The sequence below is a fragment of the Arvicanthis niloticus genome, chromosome 5 (genome assembly GCF_011762505.2).
Source record: "Arvicanthis niloticus isolate mArvNil1 chromosome 5, mArvNil1.pat.X, whole genome shotgun sequence".
NCBI classification, from domain to species: Eukaryota; Metazoa; Chordata; class Mammalia; order Rodentia; family Muridae; genus Arvicanthis; species Arvicanthis niloticus.
The window spans coordinates 16,385,601-16,401,430 of record NC_047662.1 but is presented as its reverse complement, the minus strand read 5'-3'; the positions used below and the strand labels follow the sequence as shown (position 1 = coordinate 16,401,430).

The window sequence follows — 15,830 nt, the reverse complement described above, 5'->3', positions numbered from 1 at the left end:
AGTGTGCACATGCATGGGCACATGAGTGTCACGGTGTATATGTGGAGGTCAGAGACAGCGCTTCGGAGCTGGCTTTCTAGTCACTAAGATCATCTTTAAGGGAGATGGTTAAAGACAGCATCTGATTACAGAGCCCATTGTCAACTGCTCCCTCCATTCACTGCTGGGGAGGGGAGGGGAGAGGAGAGGAGGGGAGAGGAGGAGAGAGGAGGGGAGGGGAGGAGAGGAGAGCCAGAGACCAGCAGCCATGCAGCCAGCAGAAGGAGACAAAACTCTATATGCAGGCAAATGCCTGCTTTCTTTCCCCCCTCCGTCTTTATAGAACATTTTAAAGTTTGTTCTTCTCTCATACACTACATCCTGGTCTTAACTTTCCCTCATTCCCCTCCTCCAAGTCTCCTCCTTTCCCCACACCCTCCACATCTCACCCTATAAAAGAAACCTGCTTCCTTCTTGTCTATGTTCCTCTGGGGACAGTCATAGCGTTGAGCCTGACCCTTCTCTCTCACCCACTATGCAGCTCCTGTGCTTAGGGGAAGGCCCGGGAAAGCCCACCAATGCCAAGAGCCGTGGCCCCAGAAGCCCTGGGGTGCTGGAAAATAGAACTTGGACTACTTTCTGTCCATCAGAGTTCATCCTGGAGGTGCCTTCCACTTCTTACAGCCAGCAGGAAGTCCATTTCCTGTTTGCTGTGCCTGCCACCCTCCTCTGCTCTTTTCTTTGTGAACCGACATCTTGTTCATTTGTCTGCTCTACTTTCCTGAGTCTGGATAGCAGTGACTTCTTTTTTGGGGAGGGGCAGTTGTTCCTATCTTGTTCCAGTTCTAACCCCAGCTAGGTGGTGGGTAACCCCCAAGCTGGGCCAACCGCAGTTCCTCAGAGCACATTTGGGTGTGGCATCGAGATAGATGTCACCCTAGTAGGCAGAGCCCTTCTGTGGGCTTTCTAAGTGCAGCAGATGGGAGAACGTCATTTTTTTTTTTTTTTTTTTTTTTTTTTTTTTTTTTGGTGGCTTGTTCACAGCCATCGCTGACACCAAAATGAGCAGACACCAAAAATGAGAGCCAGTGTCTTGACGAAGCCTGAGACGCAGTGTTCCAGTGACTCCTGGGTCAACTCCATTTTTGATACTCTTGGTTTGTTTTAGGGCGGGAATGGGTGGGAAACCCACTGGCCCTTTCCCTCATGGTTGAGACGGGCTCTGTCCCTTGTCAGTGGAGCATCCTGGCACCCGAAGCTCTTGTCGGGACCCCGCCCTTTCTTCCATGTCTGCACTCCGTCACACTCAGTTTCCTTTTCCCTTTTTCCTTTCAGGACAGGGCTTCTCTGTGTAACCCTGGCTATTCTGGAAGTTACTCAAACTACCCTTGAACTCAGAGATCCACTTGCCTCTTTCTCCTGAGCCCTGGGATTAAAGATAGGCACCACACACACCCGGCTATAGTCAGTTTCTTAAACTCCCCTCGGCAATCCCAGATATCCTCTCTCTGTGGTCTGGCTTGTTCTCTCCAGTCTCTCCTTGTATGCAGCACAATCTTCGTTATACTACTGCCCTTGAAGGGCGTCCTTATTATTCTTAAGGCAAAGCCTACCTTTAAGAAATGAAGTTTTAGTTGGTTGTGCTGGTACACAATTTTATCCCAGCACCTGGGAGATAGAGGTAGAGAAGCAGGTGGATCTCTGTGAGCTTCGGGCCAGCTTGGTTGCCATAGCAAGTTCTATGTCCGCCAGGGCTACCCAGTAAGACTGTCTCAAAACAACAACAACAACCAATCCGACAAACAAAAACCTCCCAGACCAAAGCAAACCAACCAAGTAAATAAAAAGTGCTAGGGCTAAAAAAGATGGCTCAGGGGTTAAGAGCACCTGCGGGGCTTGCAGAGGACCAGAGTTTGGTTGTCAATACCCATTGTAGCTAACAACCAACTCTGCTACTCCAGTTCCAGAGAACCGGCATCCTATTGTAGCCTCGATTACCACCAGGGGCACGGGTGGTGCACATACTCAAACAATAAGATAAAGGACAACTGAAGAAGACATCTGATGTCAACCTCTGTCCTCAACAAATACACATGTATGTATGTACATACACATTTGCACACACACACACACACACACACACACATGCACACACACACGCACACGCGCACACGCACACACACACACACACTGAGGCATACTTATAGGCACATTCTTATATACAGGCAAAACATGCATACATGGAGAGATGGCTCAGAGGTTAGAAGCGCTGACTGCTCTTTCAGCAGTCCTGAGTTTGATTTCCAGCAACTACACAGTGCTCATAACTGTCTATAGTGAGATCTGGTGATCTCTTCAGGCCCGTAGGCATACATACATACATACATACTGTATATATGATAAATAAATAAGATTTTAAAAAAACCCACTCATGCCCATAAAACAAATGATTAAATTTTAAAAAAATCAAACCCAAAACAAACAGAACAATAAACAAACAGACAAACAGAGACCAGCCCTGATTTAAGTGTAGGAGACAGAGAGAGAGAGAGAGAGAGAGAGAGAGAGAGAGAGAGAGAGAGAGAGAGAGGGACTGCCTGGATGTCTCAGTGAAGGTCATGTGTGTGATCCAGTGGACTCTTCTAAGTGACATTATTCAAAGGATACAAATTTACAAGGTTAGAATCTTAAGCAAAATTTAAAAATTAAGTAAAAACATATTAACCGGCTTTCTCTATCTTAAAGACTTTCCTAACTAAAGCTGTAATGTAGTTTTAGGACATGCATCATTTTGATTTAGAGACAAGAGAGGTGCATTAATTTAGTGAAACCCAAGGTCACATATTCGAGCCCTGAGAAATCACAGCTCAGTCCTCACTTGGGGTGTCCTTACTTGAGATGTCTTTAGGGCAGAGACTTGGTCTCTCTGGACAGCTTGGTTTGATCACTTGTGCTGAAGTTTCTTGACTCTCAGCCAACAGGAAACACAAGCTAGATCCTAGAGTGAAGGGTTTCTCCTTCTTCCCATGTCCCCTTCTCAGCTTCTTAGCTTGCCTCATTGTGTGTGTGGTACATACATGCAAATGTGTATGCATGCATATATGTGTGTGTGTGTGTGTGTGTGTAGAGGATAAAGGTTGATATCATATGTTTTTTCAATTTTGCCCTTTATCTTATTTTTTGAGGCAGGGTCTCTCATTGAACCCAGAGCTCACCCAATTATCTAAGTCAGCTGGCCAATAAGCTCCAGGGATCTTCCTGTTTCTGTCCTGTCAGCCTGGGATCACAATCACGTGCCATCATGCCTGGCTTTGTACGTGACTGCCGGGGGTGGGTGGGTGGGGGGGATCGGAGGTCACATCTTCATGCTTGGTGGCAGCTCTTTGTGGACAGAGTCATCTCACCAGCCCTCTGTCTGCATCTCATTAAATCATGTATTTATTTTGAGTTTATGTGCATGAGTGTTTTGTCTGCATGTATGTGTATGCACCACATGCCTGTGGAGGCCAGAAGAGGCCATCGCATCACTTGGAATGAGGCTTAAAGAGGTGTGAGCTGACATGTAGGTGCTCAGGACCAAATCTGGGTCCTGTGCAAGAAGAGCAGGTGTTTTTAACCCCGAGTCACTGTTCCTGCACCCCATGCTTCACTTTTAATTTTTCATTCATTTTGAATTTATGGAGCTTTACTTGGCTTTCCCCAGAGCCTCCTTCTTATACAAGTATGGTGTGGTCGGCAAAGCCAAAAAGTCAACATGGGCCGGGCGGTGCTGGCACACGCTTTTAATCCCAGCACTTGGGAGGCAGAGGCAGGCGGATTTCTGAGTTCAAGGACAGCCTGGTCTACAGAGTGAGTTCCAGGACGGCCAGGACTACACAGAGAAACCCTGTCTCGAAAAACAAAACAAACAAACAAACAAACAAAGTCAACATGGATACTGCACTAGGAATGACGCTGATGACGTATGTTACCCACACCTTACCAGCATTTCCAGGTTTGTCCTGTTTTCATCTAAGGTTCTGGTCAGGACACCAGACTGGCTCATCAAGTGGGCACCAGAAACCCTTGGTGATCTGACCTTTTTAGCTCTAGCTGGTCCCTGGTCCCTTGCTCCACCTCATTCTGCTCTGGTTACCCAAGTAGACTGCACTTCCTGTAAGGGACCAGGTCTTCTTTCATTCCTGGGACACTGTATCCCTTTCTCTTTTTTCCCTCCTGATATTTGGTCATCCCTGAGGACTGGCTCGGGGTGCTCCCCTCTAGGAAATCTTGCTTAAGCCCAGCCTTCTGGGCTGCCTCCTCCCCAACTGCACTTTTTTTTAACCTCAATTCTGGTGATGGATTTCCTGGTTCTCCTGGGTATGCTGGAGTCCTCCCAGGCCAGCACCCCATTTCCTTTGTTAACGTGGGGATACAGTGAGTTAGGAGCAAGACAGACACCCACACAAGTACTGCCTCAGGTAAGAGGCAGAAGCCAGGCAGCCTGGGGAGACCGCCAGGCAGGCTTGTAAGAATGATTGTGCCCCAGGCATAGTTTGATCAAATTCTTTCTATAATGTGGGCTTTATTAACCCACCTCTTTTTGCAGATGAAGGCTCAGAGACTTGTTCAGGTACACAGTTTCTAGGGACCAAGTCTGGGACACGCCCCTGAACTGCTTTGGTTTGCAGAGAATATACCAGACTTGTGCAGGTCGGCAGGTGGAAGTTTCTAGGCTGGTGCAGCTGGTGCACCCATCGTTTTGGAAGGTGAGTCTGAGGGACCCCAGATTTTTCTTCTTTTCTTCTTTTATAACTGAAGAAAAAAATTTACTTATTTATTTTATGTATATGTGCTCTCTGCTGCATATACACCTTCATGCCAGAAGAGGGCATCAGATCCCATTACAGATGGTTGTGAGCCACCATGTGGGTGCTGGGAACTGAACTCAGGACCTCTGGAAGAGCAGTCAGTGCTCTTAACTGCTGAGTCATCTCTCCAGTCCCAGGACCCCAGTTCTTGAGGGGTTTCTACTGTGGGAGTGTGCTTTGGGTTACTCCTGAACGTAATAGGTGTTGGGTGGGGTATCCTGGCCAGTTTTATGCCACCTTGATGCAAACTAGAGTTACTTGACAGGAGGGAGCCTGAATTAAGAAATGCTTTCCTAAGATCAGGCTATAGGGCATTTTCTTAATTAGTGATTGACAGGGAAGAACCCTCCTTGGGCTGGTGGTTCTGGGTTCTATAAGAAAGCAGCCTGAGCAAGCCATGAGGAGCAAGCCTGTAAGCAGCATCCCTCCGTGGCCTCTGCATCAGCTCCTGCCTCCAGGTTCCTGCCCTGCCTGAGTTCCTGCCCTCACTTCCTTTACTGATAGAGTATGATGTGGAAGGGTAAGCCAGGTTAACCCTTGCTTTTTTTTTTTGGTTTTTCGAGACAGGGTTTCTCTGTGTATCCCTGGCTGTCCTGGAACTCACTCTGTAGACCAGGCTGGCCTAGAACTCAGAAATCCACCTGCCTCTGCCTCCCAAGTGCTGGGATTAAAGGCGTGCGCCACCACCGCCCGGCTAACCCTTGCTTTTATCTGTGGTGTTTTTATCATAGCAACAGTGACCTAAGTGAGACAGGGTCTCTATGTGGTAATGTAGGGCTGGGGAAGAGAAGAGCTCACAGCCTGGTGTTGGAAGCCGCTAGTGTTTGGGGATCTTGGTCATAGAATGTTCTGAGATCTGAGGCAAAGCAAGAGGGGGGTCTTAAGGGAGAAGTAACAAGGAGTCCCAGAGAAAGTGGAGACATGGTGGTGAAGGTGGTGATGGTGATAGCAGTGACTTAGGGTAGGGGTGAGGCGTGAAGAGACATGGCGGGGTCAGGACACATTTGGCTAAGTGAGCTTTGGATACTGAATTCTAGTGTTGAATGTTGGGGCCCCACTGGACACCTACTGGGTGGCTAGCTGTTAGGATCCCAATGGACACCTGCTGGATTGTTGGATATAGGGGCTCTGCTGGGCACCTGCTGAATATCCCCTGGGGGGATATTGCACCCCCGGGACCTGTTGGATGGCTGAATATTGGGGCTTCACTGAACACCTGCTACATGGCTGGCTGTTGGGGCTCTGCTGGGCAACTGCTGGATGGTTGGATGTTTTGGGACCCTGTAGTGTATGCTGTCTGCAGCCAGGTTTCCTTTGCCACCATTTTATACACAGCTGTATCCTGTGTGGCAGTGAGGCTCCCTGCTGCTTGTGTGTGTTGACTTGGTGAAGCCCCCTTTTTACTTATTGTCTTCAACCCATCCTTCCTTTGTCCAAACAGGAGAAGATGTCGTTAGTTCAACAACTCTTACAGATGACAGAGTGAGCAAATGATCTTCCCAAGGTCATACAGTGAGAGGGTAAAGCAAAGAAAGAAAGAAAGAAAGAAAGAAAGAAAGAAAGAATAAATGAATGCACAAGAACACTGTGTGAGTCTGTCTGACTGGCTTATTTCCCTCTTCCGTGCTTCCGAGAAAGAGAAACTAATGCATAGTGAAGGTTGTTGAATGAATGAATGAATGAATGAATGAATGAAAGCAGGGTTAGGAAGATCCATGCATTGAAACCCTGTCTGCCTGGAAGGACACCATTGCTTGGTCTACCCTCACCACAGATGTCTGATACCTCTCCGACGCCAGGCCTTTGTGACTCCTGGAAGCCTCTCGAGGGTCACATGTCCGCACAGAGATGCAATCCACAGATGTGTGTGTATTCACATCACACACTGACGTGCACTTTCCCAGGCAGGCGCTCACCTCATCAGTTGAGGTTCTTGGAGTCTCCCTGATGCCTTCGATAGGGAGGGATGTCCCGTAAACACATGTGGGGTACGTAGTTTGCACTAAAGAAGGCAAGGGACTGAAATTTCAGGAGGGGAGTCCACCTTCCCACTGCCTCATGACTTTTCAGAGAAAATGTTGGAAAATCCAACAGGAAAGGAGCCTGAGGGACCTGAAAGATGAGCTCACAAATACTGGGAGGAGGGGTTTGCTGGGATCAGTGCTGTGTGCAGTTTTTAGTCCTTTCTGAAATAGAGAGGTGATATTGGCTCTGGCCCTTCAGTCTCTCTCTCTCTCTCTCTCTCTCTCTCTCTCTCTCTCTCTCTCTCTCTCTCTCTCTCTCCAAGATAAGGTCTCTTCAGGCTTTTCTGGAACTCCGTAGACCAGGCTGGCCTCAAACTCCTGCCTCTGCCTCCTGAGTGCTGGGATTAAAGGTGTACTACTCTCGTGTCTTTTCTTTTAAAATTAATTTAATTTTATTGAATTTGCATGTGTATGGGTGTGTAGATGCAGGCTTTCCCACTCACACTCCTGTTCCTGAAGTAAGGACTCTGAGACTTAATTATTTATGAATAAATGCCCAGGCCAAGTGTAAAGTATGTAACCTGTTTATTCTAGTCTACGTCTACCACGTGGTTGGTTACCTCTCCTCAGTTTCACGTGTCTGACTTCCTCAGAGTTCGGGGTCAATCTCTTGCACTTCACTCTTTCCCAGAGTTCCTCTCTCTTTCTTTGCCGGATGTCCCGCCTTCTAATCCTGCCTCAGCTTATTGGCTGTCAGCTTTTTATTGACAGGTGATGATGCTTCCACACACTACACAGTGATTATCCCTACATGGGTGCTTTGATTGCATGTGCATGTGTGTGTGTGCACATATGCATGCCTGGTACCCACAGAGGCCAGAAGAGGATGTCAGATGGAACCGGAGTTACAGATGGCTGTGAGCTGCTATGCGGGTGCCTGGAATCAAACGCTGCGCCATCTCCACTGGTGCCTCTCTTCCCTGTCAGTGACAACCACTACCTCCAAGCTGACCTTGAACTCAGGGCAATCATCCTGCCTCAGCTTCCTGGGTGCTGGAATTACAGACAGGAGCCACCATGCCTAGTTCAACACTACTTCTTTCTAATATCCAGCTGCTTCGTCCCCTGTGCAAATGAGGTGAACCTTGGATCAAAGTCCAGTTTCAAATCAAGCTTAATGCATTGTTTTGCTTTGTAACTTTGAGCAATTTACAATATTTGGCCTCTTAGCCTCACCTTACCTATCTGTAGAATGGAGAGCATAGTACCTCTCCCACTAGGATCTAGAGAAGATTGATCTAGATAGTTTGTCTAAAATGCCCAGCATGGGACCAGAGAGCTGGCTCCGTGGGTAAAGCGTGTTCTACCATGAAGTATGTGTTCATTTCTCTTGAGCGAATGACCTAGGAGGAAAATGCTGAGTCAGCTGGTGTTTGCTGAACATTCAGCAAAATGTCTCTACTGTTGGACACGTGTGTCAGCCACATAGGAGGAAAGCCCTTGTTCCAGGGCTGGGACATGTGACTCAGTTGATCTTGTGTTAACCTAGTAAGCCTGAGACCAGAGATTCAATTCCCAGCACCACATAACCCAGCAATAGGGACACACATCTGTAACTCCAGGATTGAGATGTGAAGACAGAAGGATGAGAAGTTAAAGGTCATCCTTGGCTACATGGTGTGCTCAGGGCTAGCCTGGGCTACACAAAACAGTCTGAAAGGAAGGAAGAAAAAGGGAAGGAAGGGAATCCATGTATCTCTCTGTCACGATTAACACTTGAACTCAGAACTCTTGCCTAAAAAACCAAGCTGTGGAGAAACCATGAACTTAATCGGGCAAGTGGGCACTGGACGTGGCTTTAGTGGGGTTGCACATCTCTGTGGAGATTTAGCCTGTTAGAAGGAATACTGAAGAAACTCAGTTTCATGTTACTACTTTTTTTTTTTTTTTTTTTTTGAGACAGGGTTTCTCTGTGTAGTCCTGGCTGTCCTTGAACTCACTCTGTAGATGAGGCTGGCCTCGAACTCAGAAATCTACCTGCTTCTGCCTCCCAAGTGCTGGGATTAAAAGCGTTCGCCACCACTGCCCAGCCCTTGTTACCACTTTTTACAAAAGAATAAAACAGAGTGCCTGATCATGGGAGGGGACCAGTGTCTATCTCAGAGGGAGGAGCGGGTCCTGGAAGACCTGCGAGGGTCAGGTGACAGCTGAGACTATAGCCATGTCAGACAGGTTTCCAGCCTTGGCTCACTCAGCTACCAAACTCATTAGGGGCTTCCATTCTTTCTATTATCAACTGGAGGCAAACCTGACTTGATTAAACTGGGGTGACTCATTGTTTAGTCTTGACAAGTTCAAGAAATAGCCATCAATTACCTACTATGTGCCAGGGCCTCCTGTTCTTGGCCAGAGACAACCGAGCAGGAAAAACAAGGCACAGACAATCCTTGCTGATGGAGGCCATTGGCAGACAGCAGACAGATCACAAGCAAAATCAATGAGTGTTAACCTGTGGCCAGTCAGGAGGCCAATGGCTTTGTATCTCTCAAGGGCTCCATGCAGAGGTGAATCTAAGGTGATGCTTGAATAGGGCATGATGGGAGGGAGGTGGGGAAACAGCATTCTGGGCGTGGGAACAGCATATGCAAAGGTTGAGGTGGGGGAGGGAGAGAGAGACACAGACAGACAGACAGAGAGAGACAGAGGGGGCCCGGGGTGAGGAAGAGCGGCACAGAGAAGCTGGGGTCTGGTGGGGCCTTGAAGGGCTCCAGGTTTTCGGTGAAGGGTGTCTTTCTTTGCTGTCCATGAGGATTGATCATCATTACTCTTCCCTTGGACTTTAAACTCCCAGCTCGAACGTCTTTGTGGAAACCCAGGGCCAGCAGGTGCAGAGCCGGGGTCTGAGGCCAGCTGAGCTGGGGTTCCTTCTCCAATCTCTCAGGCAGGCCTGGCAAGCTGTGGGCACCAGCTGGCGACTAGAGATGGGGTGGGTTCCCATTGAGGGTTGTCCAAGGCAGAGAGGGGGACCATCTGCTGCTCCCTGTGTCCGCTGGTCCATTGTTTGGTCCCCTTCCTCTGCTCTAGGCCCTGAGAGGAACAATGGAGAATGTGATCCCTAGGTTCTTCTAGGCCTGGCCCCTCACCCTCTCCATGATACTCGGAGAATGCCCTCCTGGGGCGGAGGTGGGGGTGGGTGGGCTGTCAGGGGGTGGCTCTGTCAGGCAGGAGGCACCACAGGCATCCCGCCCTCCCTCATTGCTATCTCCTTGGCAACCGCAGCTGCCACTTTGTTACACTTTTTTTTAAAGCTTCGTAGGTGGGGGTTTTCTCTTCAAGTCTCCCTGAAGAATGGGGTGTTCATGAGAAAGATCAACTTAATACCTCGGGAGGGTCCCCGAGTCTTGCTGCACAGCTTGAAAACTCAGGCAGCCTGGGAGTCCAGGGAGAGGGGAGAGTCAAGTCAAACCATGCTTGCTATATGCTCAAGGTGCTGACCAGAAGCAGGGACCAAAATAAACTCAGATGACATTTTGCTACTGAGTATCAACCTGCCCACTGTCACCCCTCCCCAAACACCAGAGCTTTATTAAACTTTCCAGATTTCACTTTATACTTCATGATCACTCAGATTCACCCAGTGCAATAGTGGGTGGGGGAGGGTGGCCAGGGCCAACAGCATAGCCGTCTACTGCTCAGCACAGTGGTTTTCAACCTTCCTGATGCCGCGACCCTTTAATGCAGTTCCTCGTGTTGTGGTGACCCCCCAAACCATAAAATTATTTCTTTGCTGCTTTGTAACTATAATTTTGCTACTGTTTTGAATCATAATGCAAATATCTGATATACAGGATAGCTGATATGTGACCCCTGTGAAAGGGGTTGTGACTCACAGGTTGAGAACCACTGGGTTAGCATGTCTGGAAGGCTGGGCTCAGGTTTAGGGGCCAGAAGGGTGAGAAAGAGACCCTGGATGTTCCTCCCGTGACCCAGGCTTTTCTCAAGAGAATGGGACTCAGGTCTTGTAAGGGCAGGTCTGAGTGGCAGCTCGTCTGAGCTCTCCAGTTTCGGAAGCCAAAGCGTCAGATATTGGTAATTATAGCCAGTGTATGTGTGTCCATGTACACATGTGTGTGCTGGTGTGTGTGTGTGTGTGTGTGTGTGTGTGTGTGTGTGTATGTACTAGAAGTCAGCCTCAGCTACTGATTCCACGGTGGGTCTTTGAGACAGTATCTCCCATTGACTTAGATCTCACCGAGCAAGCTAGCATGGCTGCCCAAGGAATCCCAGATACCCTCCTTGCCTCAGTCTCCCCAGCACTGGGATTATAAACATCAACACACGAACTGTTACACACAAGTCCTAGGGATCATATCCAGGTCTTATGCCTGCTCGGTGAGCTTTTTAAAAACTGAGTTGTCACTTCAGAGTCCATAGGCATCAAATTCTTAAGTTACTTTTTTGAGATTATAATATACAATTACATCATTTGCCCTTTCCCCTTTCTTTCTCCAAACTCTCCCGTATTCCCTCCTAGCCGTCTTTCAAATTTATGACCTATTTTTAAAATTGTTTATATATATTTGTGTGTATATATTTATGTGTGCATATGTATATTCCTAAATGCATAAATACAACCTTCTCAGTCTGTTTAAGCTGTAGACATTGGTTATTGTGCCAGAGATTGCCTGTACATGTAAACGACATCTTATTTGTTCACCTGCAGCCCTGGGGATTGAACCAGGCCTGGTGCACACTAGGTCAGTGTGCTACGGCTGAGCTGACTCCCCAGCCCACTCTGTGTACCGGGAACTCAGTCTTCATACCTCCAGGCAGCAGTAACTTTGCCCCCGTATCCATTTTATTGATTGGAAAGCTGAGGTGAAGAGACATTAAGTATATTACCGACAATCCTACAGCCAGCTGGCAGCAGATCTAAGACCTTCACCAGGACAGCTTAGCTTTGGGGTCTTTGGGTTTAGTCTAACTTTTTCTGTTGCCTGAATCCCCAGGGACCCTCAGAAGATGAGCCTAGCTCATTCCTGCTTCAGGCCAGAGTCCTCTGGAGATACGAAGAAAGAAGTCAGTCTGGGGCTATGGAGGCGGCTCAGCTTACCAGTACAAGCATGAGGATCTGTGTTTGAATCCCCAGAAATTAGGTAAAACCCAGACCAGGTAGTGGGCATCTTTATCTCCTTATAATCAGCGCTCCTGAGGTGAGATGGGAGAACCACAGGAAATGCACACACACACAGACATACACACCACTACTCACACGCACTCACCACCATCACTATACAGACACACACACACACACACCACCACCACCACCACCACCACCACCACCAACGAAGAGGTCTAGTTGTCCACTGCAAATGTATTGGCCTCTGTTGAGTTAGACCTAGACATCCTGCCTTTGTGTCCTGACTTAGCCTTGTGACCTTAGGGGAGCCAGATCACCTTGGAATTGATTTCCCTTTCGGCCATTTAGGGTGGAGGACAACACTGGCTTTGTCACAGAGGTGATGAGAACATCAAATGAAGGACTGTGTGTGACACTGAGGACAAAGCCTGCCTCTGAGAACGTGGGTGTCATTATTATGGCTGTCAGGGTGGTCCTGGGGCTTGAACAATGTGTGAAGACACTTTGTACAGAAGACAATTGCACAGATACCAGGGCTTGGTGTGACTCACACAGACTTGGAGTGTTCAGTCTGGGTGGCGGCAGGGAGGGATGGGGGCTGAGATGAGAGGCATCTCCCTGGCATCCAGGGCCAAGTGCCAGCCCAGTGGGCTGCAGCAAGCTCACCCGCAGGCAGGAGGCAGGCAGGCTGCTAGCCCACCCTGCTTTTGAGGCAAAGAAAAGAGGCCAGGCATACACCTCTCCCTCTTGGTTCCTCCGACCCCACCCGCAGTGGAATGGGAGGTTTTCCCCTAGTTCTGATTTCTGGGGTGAGGCACATGTGTGTTTCTGTGTATGTGGATGCATACGTGTGTGTGTGTGTGTGTGTGTGTGTGTGTGCACGCACATGCTTGGGGAAACTCAAGGTCAATAGCATATGTTAGGTGTCATCCACTTTGTTTATAGTTTTAAACTTTTTTGGGTTACATTTAAAAAATAATTTCTATATGTGTAGCCAGAGATATACAGCTTGTATTTATTTTTGTTGTTATTAAAAAAAAATTTTATGAGCATTTTGGTGTGCCTGCTTGTCTGTATATATACCACGTGTATGCACTTCCCGAGGAGGTTATAAGAGGGCATCATATCCTCTGGAACTGAAGTTTCAGGCATTTGTGAGCCACCACGTTGCTGGGAACCGGATGTGGGTCCTCTGCAAGAAGAGCAAATGCGCTGAATCACTGAGCCGTCTCTCCACCTCGTGTTTTGTTTCATTTTATTTTATTTTATTTATTTTTGACACAGGGCCTCTTTGTGTAGCCCTGGCTGTCCTGGAACTAGCTCTGTAGACTAGGCTAGCCTTGAATCACAGAGATCCTCCTGCCTCTCTCTCCCCAGTGCCAGGATTAGAGGTGTGAGCCACCACCCGGCTCCATCTTGGTTTTTGAGACAGGGTTTCTTCTTGGGACTTGAAGCTTATCAAGTTTTCTAGGCTGGCTGGCCAATGAGCCCCAGAGATCCTCTAGTCTGTGCCTTCCCAGGGCTGGGATTACAAGAGTATGATTTCCCAGAGTTTCATCTGGGTTCGGGGTTGAATTCCGGTTCATGTTCTGGTGCAGCAAGTTCTTCGTCCGCTGAGCCAGCTCCCTGTACCCTTTCCCCAGTAGCTCCAACGCTGAGGGATTAACGTGAAGCAGACAGGGACTCCTATGGACAGAGACATGTGCTGGGTGCCATTCGGATGTCAGAAACTCATCCTGCTTCTTTGGCTCAGGGATTGCACCATTTACCAAATGGCTGGTGGGTTCTCCCTATGGGAGGTGGAGAGTGTTTCTCAGTCCCTGGAATCCGGCTGTCCTGACACCACCTTGCTCTGGCAAAGGGACAGCAGAGAGAGGAGGAGGTGACGGTGTGTGGGGTCCAGCCACGACTGCAGCTTTCCAAGGTTTAGCTATGTGGCTTCCGGCAAGTGGCCTAACAGGGAGGTCTCTGTCCCTCTAACTTAGGCCATCACAGACACTGAGTCTTACTGAGGACTCCTATGGATAGAGAGAGCTTGCCACGGCACTGGCTCTTGGCCAGACTGGGATAGAGGAGAGACTCTCAGTGATGTCTTTCCTTGCTCCTGCTTAGACCACTGCTGTTGACACAGCTTTTCAGAAAGGCTGGCCTCTTAGAGGCAAACTCGGTCTAGTTTACTTCCTTCTTTGAAAAGATGGAGAAGCTGAGGCCCAAAGTGGGACTCGTTTAGGGTCACAGAGGGTCAGTGGACACCAGTGTCCCCTAGCCAGGTGCTTCCTTGGGATGGCAGGTTCTTGCTCTTCTTCAACATGCATGCCTTTGGGGGTTGATGGCTCAGTAGCTGGTTGGTGGTGGGTGGAGTGAGCCAGTTCCTAGGCCCTGCCCTGTGTAGGCTGGGTAAAAGAGCAGGTATCTGGGGTTGAGGGAGGCTTCTGATGGGTCTTCCTGCATCCATTCCGGGTAGGTGTGGAAGAGCCCCTGGGAGGTTGGCATCCGCCTTACTGGGGGTCTGGTAGGGTCAGATTTTAGGTAATGAGTGATGGCTACAGGAGGTTGGAGGGCAGCCAGACCGAAATTATCCTCTCTGGGTACCCACAGGGAAACAGGTTTGAGGAGGGTGATGCTTTTCCCAGGCCCCCCTGGGGAAGAGGCAGAGCAAGAGGTAAAGCCTCGGCTGCCTGACTTAGCACTTCTGTTCTCTTCCATGTCTTCTTCTCTCTCCTCCCCCATCTCCTTGGGCTTCTGGCCTGTGGGTGTAATTGAGAAGAGGCACAGGCAGGCAGGATGGAGCCTGCCCCAGCCCGCAGAAGCTTCCTTGGGGCTCTCCTCTGCAGCAGGTGATTACAAGGCTGTTGCAGCCCAGACACACCTTCTCCTGTCCTCTAGGGACCAGTCCTGACCTCACCAACTGGAACCAGTCCAGTGATTGAGTCAGGGATTCCAGGAGTGTGCTCACTTGCAGGGAGGAAGGAAGGGTTTCCTGTTCCTTTCTTGGGTAATGCTGGCTGCACACAAGAGTACACATTCACACACACACACACACACACAAGTACACACAAGTGCTTACACATATATAGGTATTCGTGAGCTTGTATGTACGTGAGTACCCATACATGTGTACAAGCGTGTGTGTGTGTGTGTGTGTGTGTGTGTGTGTGTGTGTGTGTGTATGTGCGCACTTTCGTGTAGGTACACTGCGGACTTGTCCTATTTGTTGTATTGTGTGGATACTATTTCTACACGTGCTAAGTTTATCTGTAGACCCACCATGCACTGTATGGAGTATGTGTCTGTAACTTCTCCTTCTGAACTTTCCTTGTCTGCTGTGTGGACCTCCTAGGCACGTGCTATGTGTCTAGGTTGTGTTCTGTGTGCAAGGTGGGTTAAGGGCCTTAGAAGCAGGCAACTGGGCATGCTCAAGGCTCAAGGACTTCTTACATAACACTGTGCCCTGAGTATGTGTGGTGTGAACGCACAGGGGCCAGCCCTGTGACACCAGGCTTGGCTCTGGGTATGGGCTCTGTGAAGGGCTCCCAAGTCCAGTGTTGTAAGCGTGTCCTGCCTGGTTCCCAGTACCGCTAACTTCTACATTTTAACCCTACATTCTGCTCCAACAAATTCAACATTCTGGCTCTTCCCAAGTGAACAGGCCTGGGACATGAGAATTTCCTGGAGGGAGATGGAGGGGGTGAATCCTGTGTCCAACTCCAGTGCTGCCCAGAGACCTGGACACCTGCAGCTTCCCATGCAGGAGATAGGAGCAGGCAATCTGGCTTTTGACCACTGGCTCTACATGCCCCTCCCCACGCCCTTTTCTTTTAGTGTCTTATGGTAGAATAGGTCCTGATCTCTCCGCAGGCACTCTGGACTCTTGGCAGCCTTTTGCCTGTATCTGAC

At 48.9% G+C, this 15,830-nt stretch overlaps 1 long non-coding RNA gene across 1 annotated transcript in view; it reads left to right on the top strand.

Moving 5' to 3' along the window:
• Nucleotides 1-12,927, top strand: part of LOC143442193 (uncharacterized) — a 31,526-nt gene extending 18,599 nt beyond the window's left edge. Inside the window, exon 3 of the long non-coding RNA XR_013110203.1 lies at nt 11,803-12,927. This is a non-coding gene — a long non-coding RNA (uncharacterized LOC143442193). The remainder of the gene's footprint in view (nt 1-11,802) is intronic.
• Nucleotides 12,928-15,830: the final 2,903 nt, after the last annotated feature.